The sequence below is a fragment of the Cydia amplana genome, chromosome 13 (genome assembly GCF_948474715.1).
Source record: "Cydia amplana chromosome 13, ilCydAmpl1.1, whole genome shotgun sequence".
Lineage (NCBI taxonomy): Eukaryota > Metazoa > Arthropoda > Insecta > Lepidoptera > Tortricidae > Cydia > Cydia amplana.
The window spans coordinates 16773914-16780433 of record NC_086081.1 but is presented as its reverse complement, the minus strand read 5'-3'; the positions used below and the strand labels follow the sequence as shown (position 1 = coordinate 16780433).

General features: G+C 36.5%; 1 non-coding gene across 1 annotated transcript; it reads left to right on the top strand.

The window, feature by feature from the left end:
- Window positions 1-1651: 1651 nt before the first annotated feature.
- On the top strand, window positions 1652-1724 carry Trnat-ggu (transfer RNA threonine (anticodon GGU)). The gene has a single exon. It is a non-coding gene; the product is annotated as a tRNA-Thr (tRNA).
- Window positions 1725-6520: the final 4796 nt, after the last annotated feature.

The window sequence follows — 6520 nt, the reverse complement described above, 5'->3', positions numbered from 1 at the left end:
TTTTGAAATAGATATGTATTAGATATCTTTTAGACTTCACCAAGATACGATAACGATATGTTTAAGATCTAACCTGTCAAATTTGACATTTCCGCGATTCTGGAGATACTCTTGAACGATTTCCACAAGATATTACTTAGAGATCTAATTCACATCTAATAGATATCTAACACGATCTATCGTAAAAGTGACAATACCACTTCTATAGGATCCTTCGTTCTATGCGCCGGAAGCTCCGGGCCGGACATGGCCCGGTCTAACGTGAGTCATCCTTTATTTAGATTACCGGCTCGGCTAAGCTACGCCAAGGGGCAAATAAGAAAGTACCTAATTCCCTCCCGCGGCACGCATACCGATGAGGGCATTAATTTAATTATCAATTCCCGGCGGGCGGTAAATAGTTTCCTCGGCGACAGTTATTTGCCCATGGGACTTTTTTCTCGCATACTAATCAAGGATGTAATGAATTTAGTTGCTTGGCAACTTGGTAATTGTGCACGTGCTGTTTACTGGTGTTTTTGATGATTAATAAAAAAATTATAAAACTATTGGCTGGTTACGGTTGAATTTATTCGTGCTAGTTTTGTTATTTTGCTGAACTGCGAGGTATTTGATAGCTCTGTGCGTTAGTCTGAGTTTCAGAAAGTGCTTATTTATCCTATAAATTATATAGCTCACTATTGGTCATTTTGTGAAAGAGAAAATAAATTTCGTTCAGTTCATACTGCTCATATATTAAATCCTTTTTCAAAGCTGTGAATTGTTCCATTTTCCCTTTAATATAAGAATTTTCAGTATCGATCGCAGACGTATCTGCTAAATGGGTGGGACAACATAATGGAGTATCAATCAATCAATCAATCTTTGGGCTCTATCGATACTGTCGATGATTTCGCCAACGCCAACGTTAAAGTGGATCCCACGTGGGATCGAATTAATATTATTTGTGAAAAACTTCAGCCAGTGTACGGTATAAAAATATAAAATTATGGCCTCTACTCTAGGGCTCCAGCCAGCCACGGTTAGAGGTAGAAATGCCAAATGCTCTAGAGCACGACGTTGTTCGGTAGTTGGGTTATGGGCTCTTGTAAGGCGATAGCTGGACTTTACAAGGACCCGCGTGGGCTACCCGGCGTTGACGCCAGAATGGTGGTTAAACGCGTTTCATGATTAATTTTTCATTATCTGCACACTTCCACATTAGTTTACTGCATAATACGCTATCAATGCTACACTTTAAACAATATTAATAAGCAAAAACAAAGAAATGAATCACGAGGCGATGTTACCAAAATGGTGGTCAACGAATACTTAACCCATAATGGAGTAATAAAAATTTGAACTTCCTTGAAATAGCAGCTTCATGTTATTTGACAGCCACCTCTACTGACAGATAAGTTATGTGTATAATACCCGCCAGAACGACTAACGCCAAGCAAAGAGCGACTAGAGTCCGTCTAAACTAACTTTGCACCGACTTGAACAGAACAAAGTAAGGGAGTGCCATTGTAAACGTCATACTTTCATAGAAATTTGACATTAAGTATGATTTAAACTTTAAATTAATTTATTATTAAGCAAAAACGTCTGCGAACGAAGCTATTAACGATGTTATTATTATATGGTGGAAATTTTCGCTGAATTGGGTACGGTCTTGGTAGGTCAGATGGCAGAGCATTGTACTGGTGATCCAGTGGTCGTGGGTTCAAGTCCCACCCAAGACAGTAATTTTTTTCACTTTTAATTTATTTCGAAGCTTGATTTAAACTTTATCATTGCAAATTCCATGCAGAGTTAGCTTACACTAAACAAAAGCGCCAGTCCATTGACCGAAATAAGCCGTCACTGTCACCCAACTACTTATCCAAGTCAGTGTTAAACGTAATTTTATAATAAACAACCCCCAGCCTGCCTGTTTTGCGTTGCAAAGCAGCCCCGTCGACGCGGACCGCATACTTGCGAGGATTAAGAATTTGACTTTAAAATTAGTAGATAAGCCAAGCAGTAAGCAGTTCTGGGGTCCAGTCAACATTGATTTTCAATAGGTGTTTTTGTTTTGGGGTTCCTTAAGAGGATAGTGGATGACCGGTTCTCCATACAAATGTACCCATTCTACCTGGATATCACACTATGGAAAATATTTAACACAATTTGCTGTTGTATATTAATCATAGCTATGTTCGTACTATTCGTAGACGAAGGGCTGACTTTTATCGTATTTCGTATGAGTTAAGAGCGAAAAATTAATTTAAAAGCTCCTTACTCTCATAGTAATAAAAAAACCGGCCAAGTGAGAGTCGGACTCGCGCACGGAGGGTTCCGCACCATCAACAAAAAATAAAGCAAAAAATCGTGTTTGTTGTATGGGAGCCCCCCTTAAATATTTATTTTATTCTATTTTTAGTATTTGTTGTTATAGCGGCAACAGAGATACATCATTTGTGAAAATCGGACGAACGGACGGACAGCGAGGTCTTAGTAATAAGGTCCCGTTTTTTACCCTTTGGCATAGAGAAAAAAATACATAGAGTGCTCACTCCATACATCAGTTCAGACTATTAATTTCAGTGTCTACATCTAGCATCGAGTAGCGGAACTATCAGTACTGCTACTTGACAATAGATGTAGCACCGACCGGAAAGTCTTATCTCAACAGCATAAGACTTTCCGGTCGGTGCTACATCTATTGTCAAGTAGCAGTACATACTGATAGTTCCGCTACTCGATGCTAGATGCTAATAGTCTTTTTGGTACTAAAACTGATGTATGGAGTGAGCACTAATATACATAAAATTACGTAAATAACATTTCTGTAATGGCAATATCCAGAGAAGAAAACGGGGAATACGTTTTCTTTATACAATCGCTCACGTGACTTCGGCCCCTTTCGTCTTATCCCAGCGTTTGTCTGACAGACTAGGTATTAGTGTTATCCTGAAACATGCTACCGATAGTTCGATAACTTTTAATTAAGGGGACTCTCGGACAAGTTGGCGAGGCTGAGAGAGTAGCCATCTTCGTTGGCTTTGTTTGAGATTATCAAGTTACCTGCAAGTTAAAATAGGAAACGTGAACTTGCTTCCACACAATTATTGCCATATTAATTTTTATGCCTAATATACAAATATGCCAAATATGACAGATTTTATTAGCATTTGACGTAAAACCTAAAAGTTTTACGATGGTTGTTTTCATTGAAATGTTAAAAATAATTAACATTTATATTATAATATTATTTTTATAATTGAAATACGTTAATTATTATCAAAAACTACAATTTTAACTAGTAATTGACATATATATAAAAAATAGGAAATGAACCGTTGGTAAAATCATGTTTGCTCACAAAAAGTAAATTGGCTTGTTTACATTATTTGCCATTTCTATTAGAACTCCTCATTAGACTTACTTCCGATGGCGCTACAACTCTTCTTCTCAACCCCATTTAAGTTTATTCACAACGTATAGTTGTTCATAAACTCGTCGTGTTTACCCGAGCAAGCGAAATATTCAAAAATCGAAGTGTAGCAATGGATCGAAAGCAGAATCTTGAGCGTTGCGTGGGTTTCAAGACACGAGAGTTAAACAAACTTTGCTACCGAATGAAACACAAAAATATTCAACAACGCGAGGAAAATACTAACTGTAAAACAATACTATATGTACTCACTTTAGCATTTCTGCTTTGTCTCATAGTCCCAATATTTTTCCTGACTGACAAAAAACTGGATGGGATATGCGATATGCTTGTAACTTGTAACCTATACGTTACCTGTACGTTGTGCAACCATATATTTCTATATTCTGCCTATATATTTCGATTATGTGTGTATTTGCAGCAATCAAATAAACGCTTTATCCATATAAAAATTCTAACGCGTGAGGAATCAAGACAGTTTGTATACATTAATATTAACAGAAATTGTGACAACGTAGTGAAAGATACACGCAGGCATTTAATAACGTAATTTATCCAGTGATGAAATTAGCCAATCGACAAACTCCTAACTTACAAATTGCGTAACATTCCAAACATAATCACATAATCACACAACATAAAACTCTTTACCCAAAAGGAAAAAGTTGATAAAAAGTGACCCGAAGCAACAAGTCCATACGACAGAGCAAATAATAACTCGGAGAGTGTTGTTCGGGTACAATGTTACCCAACAATGATGGGGGGTGTTTACAATTTTGTTGCTGTTCTTGGTCTTATACAACCTCCTCGGTTTCCTTGTGTGAGCATTATGGGAGTACATTGTTCATAATTGTAACACTTGTGACTGACAGTCGCTGCGGAAGAAATGTTTTGTATCGGATAATGCGGTATAATAGTAATGTCTATACGTAGGATAAATTGATAATATTGTTTATACCGGGTGTGGCTTATAATACGAGCAAAAATTAAACTGTTGGCTATTATAGTCCTCAAACTGATCAACATTTGTTCAGCGACTTTTAAAAATAATGAAGATTTAAGATTTCGTATTTTTCAAAGAAAATAAAAAATGTCTTCAATATACATATAATTAGATTTTTCGTTTTAGTTCTGACTCTTAGAAAGTTTTACATATCTAAAGAATTTTAGGTTTATTTGTCTGCAGTTTGTTTCTTCTACTTTTCCTTTGCCAGTATCTTCTGTCCTGGGTTATTTGTGTGAGTTGTGTGTAAATTAGTGACCCGAAGATGGACATGTAAGGTAAACAAATGAATTTTAAACATAGGGGCCACTTTTGGTAAATGAGAAAGTTAAATAAAGTTTTTCAAATAAAATTATTTTAAATATATATTTTTTATAATTTTAAAATACATAGGTTAGAAGTTATTTTATAAAATAGACAAAAATGACCATTCCCCCCCTTATCTCCGAAAAAATCTCACCGGATGGTAAGTGCCGATGCAGTCTTGGATGGAGCATGCTTACCTAAAAGATATATATTCACTTTCGATTTAAAACGATCCAAGTTATAATGGGCTGGGATTAGATTTGCAGGAAGTGAGTTCCATTCCTTAAGCTCTGGTTTCCTAGGTAGCGGTGCCGTTGCCGTCATATAGGTAGCGGCCGTCTTATCCATATTTAGCCGTATCGTTTTGTATGGAGACGGCTGCTATATGACGTCACCGCTATCCTAGGAAAACAGAGCTTTAGCGTTCGCACAAGCTTCAGAAAACCTAGGAAATTATTACTGTCCAAATGTTCCCTTTCCTTTTCTTCACAACAAAAGATTATTTTTATCCAATGTTATACATATGTTATATCTTATTACGTTGCCACCACCCAACCATTAGGTGAATAGTATTTCTTGGTGCTTGGTGATGTTAATGACAGAGCTCAGAGCCATTAATAAAATTAATTATGGACCCGGAAAACGTATTAGGTTTACGTCTTGGTAAAGGCAGTCATTCTGCTATTAGTTTCTATGCCATAACCTAGTTCTATTACTTATTCTGTGCTATAGACGATAAGATAAGATAAGATCTCTTTATTGTCAAAGCTGTGACATAGGTCTTATACATATCACAGAAGTCCATCAGCTTGCCCATTTCGGGCGTACAATTTTACTACTAACTAGTGCATGCAAAAAAACAATAACAATAATATAACATTTAAATAATGTAATTAATAATAATAATTTTGGACACGGCGCGTATAGTACGTCGGTGCCTCACTCTGCGGCTCTGACCACCGGCAGCTTGGGCCCTGCCCCGCTGCCGGCGGCATTCTAGGTTAGGTTTTTTATAATGTGTGTATTTTTATATCGTTTTGTATATTTTTGTAATGTTTTGTAAGTGTTTTGGTATTGTACTTTTATACTCACATTGTAAAACCGTAACCTAAGACCCAAATGAAATAAAGAACATTACATCATAACGATCAATTGCCTATGTACATAAAATATTCATTTAAATTATAGAATCTTTTGTAAATTTTTTGAGTTTGTTTTTCAAATCTGATCAAAATACAATCATCATATCCCCACAGACAGGGATTATGAAATGTTTTGTTGTTATTTATTCCCGTCCATTCATACATAATGTAGTGGAAATGAACTAACCACACGAAGGTACACGTGAAGTATGATTTGCAAGTCGGAACAGTCTCGGGCGCAGCTTTGAATATTTTGTGATTGGTGATTTGACTTTTAAAACAGCCGCTTATCAAGTGCTCTTGGCTCCGCTTGCTTTGTATTTGAACTAGATTTATTAATATTGTAGTCTTATTGTGTGTTGAAAAAATATTGTCTCTAACCTAGTGTTATTTTAGACACAATATTTTATCACAACTTACTCCACTTTCACGACATACTGGATACATATTTAGTTCAGATTTAGCTACATACCAGACGGTACTATTTTCCTTATTATACCAGTAATCCTTTTCACATAAAGCTACACGAGTCAGAGCGAGCATTAGGCCGGCTTCACGCGGGATAACGTTGTCATTGTCACAGTTCGGCCGAGTACAAAGGCCGCATTAGGACGATATGCTCGTCCTGTGGGGCTACTGCGAAAACCGAAT